This window comes from Rousettus aegyptiacus, unplaced genomic scaffold (assembly GCF_014176215.1).
Source record: "Rousettus aegyptiacus isolate mRouAeg1 unplaced genomic scaffold, mRouAeg1.p scaffold_m13_p_10, whole genome shotgun sequence".
Lineage (NCBI taxonomy): Eukaryota > Metazoa > Chordata > Mammalia > Chiroptera > Pteropodidae > Rousettus > Rousettus aegyptiacus.
In genome coordinates, this window is record NW_023416285.1 from 50633225 (window position 1) to 50652125 (window position 18901).

At 35.7% G+C, this 18901-nt stretch overlaps 2 pseudogenes; both read right to left on the reverse strand.

The window, feature by feature from the left end:
* Positions 1–1221: 1221 nt before the first annotated feature.
* LOC118609071 lies at positions 1222–1340 on the reverse strand (annotated as a pseudogene).
* Positions 1341–10514: 9174 nt separating this feature from the next.
* On the reverse strand, positions 10515–10633 carry LOC118608884 (annotated as a pseudogene).
* Between the last annotated feature and the right edge of the window lie 8268 nt (positions 10634–18901).

The window sequence follows — 18901 nt, forward strand, 5'->3', positions numbered from 1 at the left end:
AGTTTTGAGATTCAGGCTTCACACGATACATGAAACATGAAGCCAGCTGGAAGCCATAATTTTTAATGTTTAATTTTTAACATGTTTTGCCCTAGACAATGAAACAAACTCATAATTTAAAAACATGGAGGCAAAAAAAGAATGAAGGGAGCTGATTACATAGAATAGATGTTATTCTTCCAAAGCCCTTTCATAAGAAGTATCGGCTGTATCTGCCACGCTAGATGTAGGAAAGTGGGTGGCCACTGGTAAGCCTCCAGAAACAATAATAAACATAAAACCTATGAAAAATAATTAACAAAACCAAAGAAAATTAAGAAGGTTGCTTTCCTCTTCTTTGATCCAAATTTCTACCAAAACTCTGCCATGAATCCGTTAGAGAACAACAGCTGCTAAATATATAAGTAACGAACAGATGAGAGATTATAGTGGATGAGATCTGCATTATTTTCAGGATGTTTGTGTGGCTACTTTTGTCTTGGAAGCCTTTTTTTTATAGACAGCAGTGCATTCATCCCACAGTGATAAAGTGGTGGTTTAAGATGAATGGCTGTAGGAATGGAAATGGACCAGAAGTTATGAGAAAAGGTAGTATGACTATGAGTGGGATTCACACTGTAACATAGAAGATGACAGTGATGTCACAAAACAGCTCAGGTTTTGGAATAAATCAGACTCATGGTTAATCCAGGCTCTGTCCTATGTTCTTTTGAGAAAGTTATTCACAACATCCGAATCTTGACATCATCATCTCTTAAATAACATTAAATCATCCCACCTAACATAATGAATTGAAGTAGTGTAATGTAGTTAAAAGCATCATATCTAGCCTCATAATATCTTCTAAACCTTGGTCAAATGACTAAAACTCTGTGGGCCTCAATTTCCTCAATCGTACAATATAGATAATAATATAGATGTTTTGAGAATTTAAGCTTCTGGCACATAACAATAATTCAATAAATGTTAGTTATTATTTATGTTCAAAAAATATGTATTGAATACCTTTTATTGGTGGGACACTGCCAAACCATTCATGAAACTAATGTATGCACTGTGCCTTGGTCATAGAAGATACCCAAGAACTATCTTTCTTATTTGTTTGTTTGTTTTTTATATTTTAGGTGAGCCAACCCTTGGTTGATCTCACAGATTGCAAGGACCTTGTCAGCTTACAATCCCTTATTATTATTATTATTATTATTTTTTTCTCATTTTTGATGCCTACAGCACCTTGTCTTTCTAGGTGGTCTGCCATCCAAGTACTAACCAGGCCCGACCCTGCTTAGCTTCTGAGATCAGATAGGATCAGGCTTGTTCTGGGTGGCATGGCTGTGAACTACCCAAGAACTATTTAATGAATGAAAGGGAAGTTTCTTTCTGTTTCCCTAAGATTTGTTTAACCTTTGAATATTCATCCAGCATTCTTTATGTGTCATTGGACAACTGACTGGTTGTTTTTTTCCACTGGCATTGCTAAGCACAAAAGATTAAGACCTAGTGGACAGTAAGTGTTGAAGACTGAAATAAGAAGATTAAAGTGATTCTGAGGTCAAAGCTTGAATTTATAGAGTATAATGTAAATATGGAAAAAAAAAAAAAGAAAGAAAGAAAAACCTGAGTCAGAAACAGGTGACCAAGCTTATTAGATTCCAAAAGGATAAAAAAAAAAAAAAAAAAAAAAAAAAAAACCTATTTCAGGGAACACATTCATTGCATAATTGCTGTCAAGATGCACTAAATCCTGCTAAAACCCCATACCTCAATTAATTAGGGCCTTGGAAGGCTTTTTGAGAGATCATAATTATACGTTATAAAAACACATTCTCAACCACAGTTTCAACATGTTGATATTTTTAATAGGTCAATTTGCTTGAAATTTGAAACTCTGAAAAAGTAGTCTTTGAAAGTAACAGCAACAAAAAGCTCAAAATGATATGTCATCTGAATTGAGAATTTTGTGCTACTTAAATGCTATCGATTGTGCTTAAAAACAAAGTATGCCAACGTCTATTGCTCATAAACAAAGTACCATGACTGAGCATATTAGCATTTGGTGAAAACAAATGCCAGTAACAACCCTGAAATTTCAGAGGCATTTTGCAAGAACAGGTATTAGGGAGGATCTTCTGGTGTTAGGATGGATCGACACCTCAGAAAATTCTCCCTATTGTTAAAGAATGAACGAATGAAAGAATCAACCACTTAATTTCTATTCTATCTGAAACATGGGGAATTCCCAGGAAAAGATTTCTTAATACTCTTTCCTTAGTGATGAAGAATATCCCTTGCTTTGCTGCATTTCCCAATCTTTTTCTTTCTTTCTTTATTTTAGTAGTAGCATAAGGTAATAACAGTAAGAGATGAGGGGAGGAGAATGAGCATTAAACCTGGTTTGTATTTGTTTATTTGTTAAGTATTTTCAAAGCCTGGCTTAGTGGATCATTTAAAAAAAAATAGATGCAAAATAAGAAAATATCTGAAAAAATAATACCTAATTTACTTTCATTATAATTATTTGTGCTCATATTTAAGGATGTCTAGGTCTGTATAAACCTTGATCTATCTTTCATTTCTAAATATTTATTTATATCATTATGGTTTCTGACCCTTAGCATCCATTTCTCCTTCAGGGAGTACCTCTCTGATCTTTCTTTTTAAATTCCTTTTATATAACTCTTCATCTATTAGCTTAAGGTGACACTAATCTCCCATCCCCAGTTTAACCAAACTCCAGAGGCTCAGGACCTAGATCACATATTAAGAGTAATTTGTCACTTTGGTCTTAGCGACTGACTCAGAAACAGACTTGTCTCAAGTCAGGACAATGGGACTCAGCCTTAGAACATATGCATTTTCCCAGGTCTTGTAGGCTTGCTGAGTTGGTAGGATATCAATGTGGAGCTTCTAGGCCCTATTATAAAGGAAAATCTACTGAAGAATGAAGCCAACACAGAGAAACACAATGATGTTTGGGCCTTTGCCTTCAACCATGTCTGAAGCTGGAGCTATCCCTAGATTTTCCAATACCTGGGCCAAGGGATGGGGGAAGGTAGGAGAGGGAGAAGATTGGTTCTAAATCCAGTTTAAAATGGGTTTCTCTAAAGAATCTTTACTGGAACACACTATTCTCTTCTTGCCTTCTCTTTATCTCCCAAACATGCTCATTTTTCAAGTTTCAGCTCAACCCCACCATTTCCAGGAAGTATTCCTTAAATATTCCAGCTTAATGAGCTCACTCTTCCTTGACTTCCTACAATGTTCAGTGTTCTTAGTTCTTAGTTCTTATCTGCTAGGAATTGTTAACCTTGTGCTAGTCATTTTTTTAAGAGGATAATCTTATTTCCTAAAGGGTAAAGCCAGTCCTTAAATGTTCTATGTCCTTCAGCCTTCGTTTTAGATGGTTATACATAATAGATGAGTAATACATATATGCATCTTTAATTAATGCAATGAAAATAGATACAAGCACATTTCTTATCCACTTCTTAGTCCATAATAAAATCTTAAATGAAATACATGATTGCATAAGTCATAAAAAAGATAAACAATTACCAGGAATTATAGTTATTAGGATGATGCTATTTGATGTAAAGGGAAGGGTGAATAGGAAGTATCAGTATTTCAACTCATGTATTATATGGGGAACATTTTTTGCTGCCAATAGAGAGGGATCTCAGGGCTAGTATCCTCACTGTTTATCATGTTTCACTTGGCATTCTCAACCTCATAAGAATCTTGATTACAAACAGTAAGGTATATTGTAATTGGGTATTGAGCTGAAACCTATAAATGAAATAAATTTCAGCTATTTAAACATCTTAATTCTTAGTAGTCAATGCCACCTTGTTTAAGATTATTTCAATAAAGTCACCACACTTCACATACAAACCTACAACCTTCCTTCACTAGAGAGAAGGGTTGCTTTACTCCACTGAGCATTCAGCTACTTCAATCTCTTTTCCTTGTCAGTCCTGGGTGTTTCACTAGCTACATTCTACAATCTGCCTGCCACCAGTTTGTAAAACTTTTTCAGATCAGTAGACAAGCTATATGAAAATCAAATCACCCAAATTTCCCTAACAACACTGACCTACATAAATGTGTTATACACATAGTATGTGCAAGGACTGTGGGAAGTGCAAAAGGTTGTAAATGAAAGTTCCAACAACAACAAAAACAAAGACTTTAAGATCTAACAAAAGAAGGAAACCTGAACATCAGTCTTTGTACTGTAAAAGTAGGCAAGATGAAGGTCCACATGGCAGCAGACTGAGCCTCTGCACAGCCTCTCCCAGTCTGCTCGCCAATCTTCTTACCACACCCAACACTATCACTCTTCTTTTTACTCTTATGGACAGAGTCCGTCTCAGAGTTGAATGCCTCTGAAAAAGAGGAACCTGAGGTAATTAAATGTAATACAATTTTCCTAGTCACACAACTCTTGAGTTTTCGGTTTTAGATTCAGCCACTCTCTAGTCTCACTACTAATTATATTATTCATTAGATATGAGAAAATGGTTTTCTGACACATCCTTTTTAATAAAATTTCTTCAATTAAAAAAAAAGTCTTTTTGTTCCAAATTCAAATTTCATCAGCTTTGCCTCATAGAAGGTATCATAGAGCATAAATCTTCAATTTGACCATTTTTCTCACACTCATCACTGCAAGGTTCCTTTGTGAATGTTTATTTCCTATTCTCATTGGAGACTGGTGGCACTTCATGCTGAGGATGTGTTTCTTAGTCATTAGATATTTATTTGACTAATGCCAGAAATTACTTCCAGTTCTAATCTCATGGTGCTTACCCTGAAGCCTGAGAGATTTATGTCTGCTGCATTAAAATAGCAGTTTGAAGAGATGAAAGTTTAACAAATGCTATAAATAGCAAGGAGCACTGGTGTCATTATAGTTAACTACAGCTCCACACCCACTTCCTTGAAGTGAAACTTGTTTTTGGTACAATCACTAGAATGAACAATGAAGCCATAAAAAGATAAAAAGATTAATGAAAGAATTTGTTCTCTTTCACACAGAGAGAAGGAACCTATCTGACTTTTAGAGATTCATACTAAAATCTTGGAGTTTCCAAGATTGATGCATATATCTTCCACTTTCTTCTAAGAAATATTCTAAGTTTTTAACTTATGAAATCTTATCAACAAAAAAATGTATGAAAAAGCATTACTTTCTTAGTTGTCTGAATGACTTATTTATTCTATACTTTACAAATCATGAGATTAACTAACCCTTGCTGAATATCCATCCAGCACACATTATTCATTTCTAAAACAACTTCTTTCCACTAATCTTGGAAATGCATTTATATAAGTGCTAGATATTCAGGTGTTATTAGGTAGAATATTTATATAGAGTTGGAGTTTCCCAAGCCAAAAAGTAAAAGCAAAAAAAGCAAAAAGCATCATTAGAGAATTTGTGATGATGGTAGATAAAGATGTTGGTTTATCATATCTTCTGAAATATTTTAGTTTCTCCTTTATTTCCTCTTTTAAAGAAGACAATTCATTTCCTGGTCATTACTGGCCATCAATGGGATGTCCTTAGATTTTGACCTCTGTTTCTGATGATTTTGGTTCTGATATACCTAATCCCTCATGCCCTTTGTAAGTGTACAGGCCTTCACTGCTGTTGTCTGTGATTGCAGTGCTAGCTTCTTGTGTTAAGGGGACACATATAAGCTTTGGGGCCCAACAAGGTGCTATCTACCTAATGTGCTCTCTGACTAAACATGGCCATAGTGCTGTTCCTTCTCTGCTGCCACCAAACATAGTGGAGCAGGGTACTTCGTGAATTTGTCCCTCCTTCATTCCAATATGAACTGGGGCATAAGCTTCTGCCTTTTTCAAAGAAGCTCTTTTTGTACATGAACTTTCTATACTCTCACCATTGATTCTCATCTCATGGTGATGTCCAGGGCAGTGCGGGACCGGTTCTGTGAGAAGTGGGCAAAATCTTCATCCCTGTCTTGTACTCAGTTTTATAGGAAGTTTAATACAGAGGTAAAATGCACAATTTCTTGAGTTGATCTGACTGGGTTTAACTTCTCTCCTGCTTGACCTGTCAACTTACAAGTTGTGTGACCTTGGACAAAGATATTTGCTCTTCCCAGGCCTTCGTTTACACATTATAAACCATTATATTCATATCGACTTCACAGAGTTATGGTGAAGTTTACGTGAATAACACATGTGAAACATCTAGAATAGTTCCTGAGAAATAGAAAGAGTGAATCCATAGTGTCATAAAGTTCGGAATCTTGTTGTTACTTAAAAAAGAGTTATTTTCTCTGACCTGCCTCACAGATCAGAGAATTCCTAGGGAAGTAAATAAAGTTAGTCACAAGAAGCACTTTGAGTCCTATGCTTATTAAAGTCTTCTATGAACTAGGCAAATTAAACTCAATGATATTAGAGATGATGAAACTGCAGCAGTCACATGAAGAAATGATCAAAGGAATATAGCCAAAAATGGTTGGAAAAAGCATGATAGAGGTATATCCAGTTGTTAATTAACAAATATATTATGGTCTCATTCTAAATAATAGTCACTTTCATAAATAATTTTATATTTGTAATTTTTATTTTTTTCTTATACAGAGTCCCCAAAGTTTCATACCACTCCCTCAAAAATCTAAATCTGTCACTGAAATGGTCTTAATCTTTTGTTTCTTTAAATAATAAACCGATTTAAGAATTTTATGCACTCCATGAATACTTCCTAAGAAAATGCATGCAGTTTTCTCTACAAGTTCAGGGAGTTTGTCTATCCCTTTCCTCTCATTATGAAACCCTGGTTTTTAGAAAGAATTAGCTGAGTTTAACATTGTAGGTAAAACATCAGTTCACATGGAATATGACACAACAACAGCTGCCTTACATTTTCAAATGGGCACCTTGGCTTCTTTGCCTTTCTTTCCATCCATTTCCTCAGTTTCTCATATGTCCATGGCTTCTCTGCAGCCCCAGGCAGTAGTTAAAGTTTTGGAGGGCTGATGCCCTGGCAAAGGTGAAGAGAAGTTGAAGTACTCTTACCTATGTGCTGTCTCTAAAACAAACATTCCTTAGGAAAAACGTTACACTCATGAGGAGTAAAGAAAGAGAAGGATTTATTTTTCCTATTGTCAATAAGCCAGTGGTTTCCTGTATGCTCCCAGAACAGCTTGTGTTTATACGCAACTCACTACGCCATACTAATGTAGTCTGATTGTCTCCCCTCCAAACGATGAGGTTTGGGCAAATGGAGATTATATTATTCATTATCGTGATTCAAGTTCTAGAACATAGTAAGGCATTAATAAATGGTTATTGAATGAATGAATGAATGAAGAGAATGGAAATAATTAGGATTTCTTAACTAACTTTCATACATGTTGAATAGAACCTGTGGAACCAAAATACCTTTTCCTAACATAATAACCACAAAACATTCTGCAGTTCATGTTACCAAGAACTTATACTTCCTTTTTATTTATTATACATATAGATAGTCAATATACACTGGTAACAAAATCTGAGACAGTGTCTGTGAATAGGTAAAATCTTTGAGATTGAAACTGAAAATTTTATGCTATTTATGCATTTTTTTACATTTATTCCAATATTGCTAGTTTATGACCTCTGGGTGCACTGAACATTTTAACAATTACAAGTCTGGAACCACCAAGAGATGGCGCAGTACACGGCATACACAAGAACGCAAGAGGCATTCCTATAATAAAAATGGATGATTAAAATTAAAAGATTGCATCTTAAGCAAAATTGTCTTGAGTTCCAACTCAGTTGAACTTATGACTAGATTAAAGTTCGTCATTTTGACTGAATGTATGTGTTTATCCTTGTAGCCACCTTAATACTTAGGAACTTTCTGTAGCGAGTTTGAGAAATGAATTGAGGTGAGTTCCCAGAAGAAGTGCTAGATATGGAACTGACCAGAGTTCAAATCTTTATTAGCTGATTTATTTTCACACTTTGTCCTCGTTGATACTTTAGGAGCCAGTCACTGCGAGTGCAGAGTGATTTAAAAGCCCTGGCTCAGGATGGGGTGGGGGAAGGTAGACGGGGTAAAAGGGGTCAAATATGTGGTGACAAAAAGAAATCTAATTATGGGCAGTAAACATACAATGCAAAATATATAAGACTTACTGTTAAATTGTGCACTTGAAATTACTGGATTTCATTAATTAATGTCACTGTAAATGAATGAATGAATGAACAAATAAATAAATAAATAAATAAATAAAATTTAAAGACAAGACTTAGCTCTTGGGTTCATTCTTTCTCATTTAGAAGCTTGTTTGCATTCACATCAGGAGTGTGTGTGTGCCTGTGTGTGTGTGTGTGTGTGTGTGTGTGTGTGTGTTGCATAATGGTTAAGAGCCTGGACTCTGAAGCTATATATGTGTACAAGTTATTTAATATCTTTGGGCCTCAGTAACCTCAAGTACAAAATGAAAATAATAATAGAACCTAATGACCTCATAGATTTGTTGTGAGGATTAAATAAGTTAATGTGTATACAAAGCACTTGGAATACTGTTTGGCACTTAAGTGCCAACGAAGTGTTAGCTATTTTTACTATATTGCATCGATACTGCATTCCATTCTTCTTACATATGCATAATATTGGGTTGTTATATTAAATAGGGCAGTGAATGGTAAGTGTCCACATGAGACACTGTATGACTTATTCCTTGAAATATTTTAAGTTTTGTAACAAAGTGGAGGAAACTCTTTAAGCAGAAACTGCTCTGTGGAGATTCAGGAACTAAAGAGCACAAGTATCAACAGCCCAGCTCTTTGATCTGGCCGTAGACAGAAAGTGAATAAACAAACTAGGAGATACTAGGCAATGTGTGTGCAACGTCAGTAAATTTTTCTAACTCAGAACTCAATAGTCCTAGGGATTCACCAGTGAGAACAGTGCTCCACCTTTTACAGGCCAGTGGAAAGTGGTGTCATTTAAATTCTCCTTGCAAAACAGCTCACAATAAGCTCACCAAATCCACTTACCTTTCCATGCATTCATCTTAAGTGTCACAACATTTGACTTGAAATACTCTTCTCCCTTGACTTCCTGGATACCATGCTCTCCTGGTTTTCTTTTCACTTCTCTGACCTACTCATTCTCAGTGCTCTATGCTGATCACCCTCCTCAACTCTAAATGTTACCATCCTTCAAGGCTTTGTCCTAGGTTCTCTTCTCTCTCCCGATGCTTTTCCCCTAGTGATTTCATCTATTCTCATGGTTTCAAACACTAGCCAGAGAATAAGATATTTTACATTTACCTGTTGAGTCTAGACCTCTATTCTGACAACAAGATTCACCATCTTCTACTTCTTAATTGAAGTCTATTTCAATGTTCCTAACACAACATATCTAGAAGTAAATTGATTTCCTAACATTTTCTTCTTCTGTTGTTTACATCTTAATAAACGGCAACATAAATTCACCTTATTTATTTCTTCTCTGTTAGGTTCTATCTTCAAAATTTATCTAGAATGCATACTTCTTTCCATTTCACTGCCTCTATCATAACTCAGGCCACCGTATTATCTAGAAGACTGATAGCTTCTCAAATTGCCTGCCCACTTTACCTCTTTTCTCAGTCTAATATAGTCTCCACACAAGAACTTGAAAAATCTTTCTAAACATTTACCAGAGCACAGATGAAGAAATCAAATGTAGAGCAGTGTAGTGAAATAATATAAGGCAACTAAATGGCAGAGCTTTTCATAGGCAGCTCTCCCCCATTTCTGATTTCAACAGGGTTGCTGCCCCATTTTATATACATTAGCACAAAATGGAGGCTATACTTTAATTTATAATTTACTGACTCTCAGAGTATTTTCACCTTTCTCAACGATGTCAGCACCTGCTTTTGTGTTTCACTCGACTCCAATACCAATCAACAAGCTTAGGAAGTTTGCTCTCAACATTAGTTACCCTTCTGACACTCAGGTCTCTCAGTTCCTTAACATTTCTATTCAGAGATATCAATATCCTCTTTATGTCAGTCACCCACTCCTGTTACCATAATGTTGACTTCAACATCATCCAACACTACTCCACCTACGTGTTTCAACATGAAATTCCCCTCCCTACTTGTAATCTTCTTCCACCTCTTCCATTTCCTAATACTTATATACCTGCTCTTGAACCTCATCAAATACCCTAAGTCATCAGCCTCCTTCTCATCCATAATTTCATTACTCTTTTTCTGAAAGCAGTTGGCTCTGGAAGCAGCCAAGATTTCATTTCAAGAAGGAAGCCACTTTTTCTTGTTCTTCTGACATAGCCAAACATACTTTAAAAAATTACAAAATGGTATAGTGGAGTCAAACTCACATGCAAACATACATGACAGGATAAAAAGCAAATAAATTATATACAGTTGAAGGTTCTTTAGAAGAAACAATTACATGAAACCTAAACTTTTATTTTCCTCTAGTTTTATTTATTTATTTATTTATGCCTACATTTTTTTTTTTTTTTATGCCTATAGCACCCAGTCTTCCTAGGTGGTCTCCCATTTAAGTACAAACCAGGCCTGACCCTGCTTAGCTTCCAAGATCAGACAGGATTGGGCATGTTCAGGGCAGTATGGCTGTAGAATTTTCCTCTAGATTTTAATATGTGAAGACATGTTTTTAAGATTTTAAATTACAAGTGATCAAATTTGAAATTAGATCTTTATCTTTAAAAAGAAAAAGTTGACATATTTTAATTAACGTATTACTAAAGACAGCAAGAAAACTGGAGAAGATTGTTGCCTAGAGCACACAAAATACAGTCACACTCTTGTCTTTCTAAGATATAATCATTTGTAGGAATCAATTTCTATAGAGCTTTGTTCACAGCTGTAAATAATTGAAATAAAGTTTATTTTAATTGGAAGTTTTTCAAATACATTTAAATTTTGTATACAGTATCTGCATTGCCAAGATAATAATATAATTAAACATTGACACAATAAATTCTACAAAAACATTGCAGTTCAAATTTATTTTATATTTATAATATGCTAAAAATAAGTACATTACATATATCAATTCTTTTAATCTTATAACAGTTAGAAGTATACTATTATTTTCTCCATTCTACAGTAAGGACCTGAGGGCTAGGTTACTTGACCAGGTTTACATAGCTTCAGCACGTACTTTTAACCACAAAATTTTATATCTAATCTAGTTCAACATATTGTTGGATCTATTATAGGATCTTACACATAAATAAATGTTAAAGTCTAATATTAAAAAGTAAACATATAGTAACAGCAAAAAATTAATATCCATCAGTCAAACTCAGCTGATTGTTCAAAAAAAAGGGACCTATTTATAGAATTTAAGTATCTGTACTCACAAAGCCAATCTAAATATTTGAGTATATACGTAGGTCAACAATTACGTCAATCTAGATAACAATTATTGAAGTGTATATCAGTTTAGTTTATCAGAATTTTTTGATATATAACTGGGGTTGTTGGCTGTAAATATTTTTTCCTGACAGTTAAAACTATTTATTCTAATGTGTATTTACACCTAGTGCCTTGTCCATGGGACTAGTAATTTTGGCTTATAATTTTGAATTCATTTAGTGTAAATAATTTATTCACTAAAGTCCTGGTAAAATTCGCCATTGAAATTCATTTCTTTTTACACTCAGCAACTTACGATAACATCTGAAAAAAAAAAAAAAGATAATATCTGAAAACTTCAGAGTCCAAGGCCTGACTTTACTATTTATGGTTGTTTGTCCTTAGGCAAAGCACTAAAGTTCCATGAGTTTCACTTTTCTCCTCTGCAAAGTGAAGATAATACTTTCCTTGCCAACTCCATGAAAGAGGTAGAAGGGCCAGGTGAGATAATGAGTATGAAAGCGCTCCCGAAACTACAAGGCACAGTATAATGTGAGGTTTTAGACACCTGCCAACTGATTATTCACATGAAGGCAATAAACTTCTCCCTAAGGAACAAGGGTATAAAATTCAGAACTGGATAAAAATTCCTTAAGTAATATAAAAATAAAACATGAAAACTTTTAGGTATTAAAAAAAAATAGTTTTAAAAGTTTTTACTTCTGATTTTAATTGTACCGATTTGGAAGCGTGAATTTACTTTTTTCAGTTGTTTTAGCAGAGTAGAATTAGTTCAATACCAAAAGAAGTTTTGGGGCACGCGATTGAAGTTTTCTTTGAGAGAGTCTTTTATCTACAGCATCGTCATAAGAAAGGCACAAAGAAAATGTATTTTTTGTCGACAATGGGATAATTTTTTAGTTGTTGCTAAAGCCACATAACTGTAAACCAGTATTTAGATTTCCCTTCACAAGTTTTTACTTTTGAAAGAAAGCTTTTCACTGAAATTCACATGGGAGTTATTTCACCTGCTAAAAAGAGTTCAGCTACTGCCAGTGACAGGAGATGAGGTTGCCATATTCTTATTCTTTTGAAACCCATCCCAAGGAAGAGGAAGTCAGATACAGTAAATGAAAAACATGTGTAAAGTAGCATTGAACACAGATAAAACTGGATCTTCTGTATCTCTTACTCTCTACCATAGAACTTAGTTTTCTCCTTATCACAATCACATCCCTAGCAGTAAAACTGGGAATTACAGCCAAAAAAGCCAGATCAATATTATTCATGATTTTGTGTAGTAAAAGTGTGGGTGCAGTAGAAAAAAAGTAGAAAATGCATTGATTTGGGCACTAGAATCTCTACATGAGAACCCTGATACTGTTAAGTAGCTAGTCAGATATGAGTGACAGCGGACAAAGGAATAGGGGCTCAGCTCTGTACCCACAGAAACTTCGCTTGAAAACCTTCCTTGAGAACCTCCCAGAAACACCTCTCTTTTAAGGTTATAAATTTCCCCAAATCTTAATGCAGACCTGTAGTTAGTATTTTTCCTCGGTTCTTCCTCATTGACATGAAGAATCACAGGTCATAGAGATTAAATACTTTTATTAAAAATATATTTTAGAAAGATAAATTGTGCCCCAAGGAGGTACATGTTCTCAGTGCTGTAACCAACACAAAGGGGCCAACATGGCTACAAAATGGCAAAAAGGCCAAAAAAGGTCACCAAAAAGGGAGGGGAGCCATGAGGGCAAAAAAGAAGGGGAGTCCCAAAGGACAAAAAGGGAAGGGCATAGCCCAGAGAAGGGCAAAAAGGACCCAGAAATGAGCAACGTCTACCTTACATTTGGGCCTTGATGGATGGTTCCAAAGGCATTACTAGATGATTGGCAAGTTAGGTCATTCTGATTGACAACTGGTTGACAGTAGGCAATAACTTTGCTTAGTGCGCATGTGCATACTCAGAATTCAATCTGTTATAATTAGATTCATGAACTTCCAGGCATAGGCATGAGATTATAATGATGGTGTAATGAGGCTGAAGTAACGGGAAGTACTTTCTGCACATGCGGTTGTGGCTGATTCAGCCAGTAGCTTTTATGGCCTTCATGCTCTAGGATTTGGGGTAATTTACAACCTAAAGGGGAGAGATTTCTGGAAGGTCCTTAAGGAAGTTCTTCAAGGGAAGTTTCTGTGGGTACAGAGCTGCGCCCCTATTCCTTTGTTCACTGTCACTCACGTCTAACTAGCTACCTAACAAACCCACTAGCTTTAGGAAAACTACAATTTTGTGCCTTAGTTTCCTGATCTGTAAAATAATAAACTGAAACAGATGATGCTAAGATCCCTTTTAGCTTTAATATTTTCTTTTATTCTTTAATACAGGAGATATTACTTAACCAAAGACATTTAAATTTTATAAAATGGACTTAAGTTACAGTGTGTTATTGATATATTTTAAAATGATGTTACCATATTTTTGGATTGATAAATTGTGCTTAAATCTATAAGAATGGCAAAACTTTAAAAACACACCAATACATTTTAATGTAGCTAAAAGTCCTAGCTCTGTACCTTCCTCCACCACACACACACTTTTGGGGTTTTTAGGAAGTAATCTATGACCAATTTTACATAGTTAAGGCTGAGTGACATAATTATTAAGTGAAGTGGTTCTAAATTATCAAAGAAGAAATTTTCAGTTATTTAAGCATGCACCCATCTTTCCATCTGCTTAGATTTTGTTTCATGAGTGACAAAAACAGCCTGGTTTACCGCTTGCTGAAGCAGTACATTTAAGCAATTTTATTAATAATCAATTTTAGAGGATTAATGACATATTAAATGGGTCACACACTAATCACAAGAATGTAATCAAAATGGTCTTTTAAACAATATGTTTATAAAGGTGAGTGAATGAGCCTTCTTAAAGGTAGGCAGTCTCAATTATCCCAAAGCAGATAAGATGGAAAGACAATGTAATATTTATTAAGCATCTGTACTGTGTGTAACTCTGTACTGAGCTGTTTAATAAATTTATTCATTTTGAATGTAATCAGAAACAAGCAAGCTTAGATTTGATTGTTCCCATTTTAGTAATAAATAGTCTCAGAAAAGCAAGCCGCTTAAAATTTCAGGGCTAATTGGATTTGAATTCAGTTCTCTGAAATGTCAAAGCCCTGTGCTTTACCCACCACACAGCACTGTTAACTATGCTACAGTGTAAAGTATTTTATTTTAGGAGGTCAAATATAAATTTTAGGCATTCGTGTAAAGCCTCTTACGCAATCAAGAACCCACTTGATAATTCATGAGGTCGCATGTTGGGTGCTCTGTCTATTCAGATTCATTCTTCTGCCTGAAAAGCAGCCCCTGCCCACCCACTCTCCTCTACTTTCATTTTGCTAACTTTTGGCCTCCTCTGGTCTTCACTTAAATGTTACTGCCTGAGGAGGCAAACGTTGATGTCAGATGTATGAAATTCACTCTCAGAAAATCTTGTGCCTTTTGAGATTTTATCCCACATGTTGACACTCACACTAGGCTGTGACACCCATGGAGGCAGAAATCACATCTGTCTTGTTCACTACTGTGTCCCCGCCACTCAGATCATGTCCTGGCAGTGAAGGTATTCATCAACACTTACTGCCTGAACACAGGTATTCGACATTGTGGAAAATGCTAGAAGACTCTCAAAATATATGGTCTTTAGGTAACTTGTGCTTCATGTTTTTATATATAGGATCATATATAAAATGAGAACATTTAAGGCCTTGGAGTAGTATTAACACATCAATAGATTTAAAAATTGAGGCCTAGTGTAGACAGAAATAGTTTTAAGGTAGATTATTTGTAAGTTCATAAAGCACTATTCGATTTTTGTTGTTGTTGTTGTTATGCTTTGTCAGTTCCAAAAAAAATTCTGACAGTGGAGTGGAGGGTTGAATCAGCACTGCTTCCATTAGTAAATGTGAACAATTAACAACAGCTAAGGCCTCCTTTCTTCTTTTGCCTTTTTAACTATACTTCTCACTGCCAAAAGATGGCAGTGTGTTAGAAGACACCCACCCATAGCCTTCATCCTAAGTCTGAGCTGACCAACCGCTGAGTGGCCCGTTGTCCTAGAGTTAACCTGAATTTGCAAAAATCTCAGTTTTCAAAAGGATAGCCAAAGTGGAAACTCAGGGCTCCCCAGGAGGAATACAGGTCGTTAAACCCATTAACTACCTTTGTTTAGGAGAGAATTCCTAAAAGTGTATGTTTTGTTACACAGTAATGAACAATTTTGAGCCACAAATCAAAAAAATATGTATTATTTAAAGCCAGAAATAAAAATATAACTAACTTCAAATTGCAAATGTCAATGCTATAATCAAGCTATGTATTAATCCCACATGGAGAAGTACTGACTTTATCCATTGATAAGCTGAGGCATGTTTCCTAAAAACTTTATTTTATGTAAGTTAAGGTAAAAATACTTGTCTTCTTCATAAGCTATTTAAAAAAAAAATATTTAAAGCAAAGACATCATGAGTAAGGCGGAGCTTTGGCATGAATAAACACTGGGTGAGGTTGTCTGTGGTACCTTCCCCTGCCCTTGGAGCTTCCTTCTCCTCCTGGAGCTGCTGTTCTCGGGGGCTGGACAGAATCAGGTGCTGGGCTCTCCTCCAGGCTCTCTCTCACTCAGTCTTCTCTGCTCTCCATTAACACTTTCTGGTGCTGTTCTCCAGGGACTGCCTCATTGTCGGAAAGGGTGAAGGCCTAGTAACTGATAAGGTGCGTTGTATTGCTTGTCAGTCATTTATTCATTAGCCATCACTCATGAATGGAGCCCCTGTTATGCATTAGTCATTATCACATATTGGGGTTACCAATACGCCTTCAAGGTCAAAGCTACTGAGACGGATTATTAATAGTTAACAATAATACTTCAGATAGATACTGAGGCAGAGCAAAATAGTTTGCTATGGCAAGGCCTAGCAGTTTTTGTACTTTAAGGGGGCTGTGTTCATCTCGGCATCCTTATTTCATAGCATAATGCTTAGCCTATGATTGTCATGCAATAGATATGTACGTTTAAACTTTTAATGATGAGATACTAACACAAACTGATGGAGATAATATTTTTGGATTTCTCTGTGTTCCCATCATATCATTCCTTGTTGAGAAAGAGAAATCTCTGCCTACCATGGGCTGTCCCTGTGCATGACAGTAGAACTGAAACAAAGATTGTGCTTTTACTTCTCCTTAATATTGGTTCTGAGGTAGAGAAGGAAGAAGGACTTTTTAGACAATAAGACTATAAAATAGAGATTGGAATAAGTTCCTGAAGCTCAGCTCTGCTCTTATTGCAAGAAGGCCGTTGGGGTGAGGGAAGTGCCACACAGCCACTGGCAACTTGTCCCTAGCAGGGCAGGGACCTCATTTGTTTGGCTTGATAATAAATATGACTTGGGGTACATATCAGAAGTGTTCACTGCTTTAAGAATTTGCTGTGCTTTTGTTTAATGCGTTCTCCCTAGAGGTTTGCACTTATCTCCAAAACATTGCTTAGGCAGCATAAATACTTCTTTTAAGCTCTACCTTTATGGACAAATGGATCAATATTTTGAGGATCTACTTTACATATTTTTTAACTGTTTTATACAAAATAGGCCAAAACGCAGTCAGTTGCCTGGGTGATTTATCTATAAATGACCTGTGATCCAGTTCACAGAATCTTTCTTTCTTAACTTTTCTTGAGAGATTATTTCTCTCAAAGATGAAAAGGTATATCAGCAAAATTTTCTCCGTGCCTTATGACTTTGAATCTAGCCACATGAGGTACATCAGGAAACAGCTCAGTGCAACCAAAGGGAAAATCACCCAAGGGATGGCGACATCATTGCTGTGACTTCACGCCTATAAACTGAGGATGAGCCAGTAGATCCAGCACAGCAGGGTGTGTGTTGGTTGGCGTTCCCAGGGAACAATGGTCTTCACTGTGCAGGCTGCCATGTGGGAAACAGATTTGTTTATATTTTCTTTTATGTCATTTTGGGGATAAAATATAGTGGCTCTTTTCTTTATTCGAGTGCCACAGAGTCAGCAGGGAACTCCAGGTTCCTGGTCCCAAATACAAGCCAGTTATTCCAGAAACTGTGAAATCCAGTCACCTGTTTAGAATTCTGTCATTGTGATGGTGGTTGTCTGACCTCCAAGAGCAAGAGAAGCAGGTTTTCTTGTGGAAGAAGAGTCAGATTTCCCAGACAGTCATTTGCCATTTCTCCCTGGAAGGGGGAGGAGAAATGAGATAAGGCAAGGGTGGATGGATGACACTTCACATGGGCAGGGTGCCTATCCCAAGCATGTGAAAGATCAATGTGAGTTCAAAGGCTTTGCCAACTCGTCTGCACCAATCAGAGACACAAGCATGGTAAAAAATTTTACATCTTTAACTTACCATTACATATAGAATTGTCTCATAATTTACTTTTTAAAACCATAAAAGTTTTGAGGCTGAGAAAAGGATTCTCATTAAATTTAACTTGCATACGCACTAACCTCTTCTAAATTCTGATTTCAAAGTTCCTGTTCTATCAGTTCACTAAACACACTCACCCTTGTTAGATGATGAGACTCAACTTTTAGCTTATGAAATTATGAGAATTTAATAAATAATAGAAAATAAATTTGATTTAGAACAGAAATGTATAGGGGATATATCGTCGAACAATTAATTTTTAAGGGTTTCTAGCCATTACCCTTTAAGCTTGTCATGATGTATTAGTAGGCACAGTTTTAATAGGGGGGAAAACAACTAAGAACCATAATTGGTGGTAAAGAATTAATATGTCTCCTGTATTTTATGTGACTGAATACTGTCAAAAATGTAACATGAAAGTATATACTTTTTAAAATTCAAGTTCATTTATTTGTGGTTATATATAATAAAGTTTCTTAATTTTGAGGATAAGTGGGAAAATAATAGGTTATATAGTTCTCAATGTCTAATCAAATGAGCTGATCATCTTAAGAGAAATTTTGTTTTTCTTGACTTTAAGTCTCTAATGAAGTATATCTCCCATTTATAGTTACAGCTCCCCAGCCACAAACATAGCCCCCAGCTCCTCCCTTTCTTACATAGGAGGTCACAAAGAAACACAAACCCCATTAAAACTGCAGTTAACTCAGGTTAAGGATGTCCAGAAAATAATTAAATTATGAAGAATAATATTGACACAATGGCTGATAAGGTACAATATATTAAACATTGTGGCAGTGGCAGAGAGGACTCAACAAATATTTCAGGTACTTCTCCCACATTTCTCAGCTTCCTTCAAAGTTAATAATGTAGGTTGCTATTGACGTTCTTAACTATCTACATCTGCTTTCCCTTCTGTGTCTGGAAATGAAGGACTTCAAGGAAGAAAAATTGCATAATAGGAGCAGCCTGGGTCCCTGAGTCACTCTTTGGAGAAGAGCTGTGCAAGAGGGTTGTATAATCCCTATGGGGCTATGACATGAGCAAATACAAACTATAT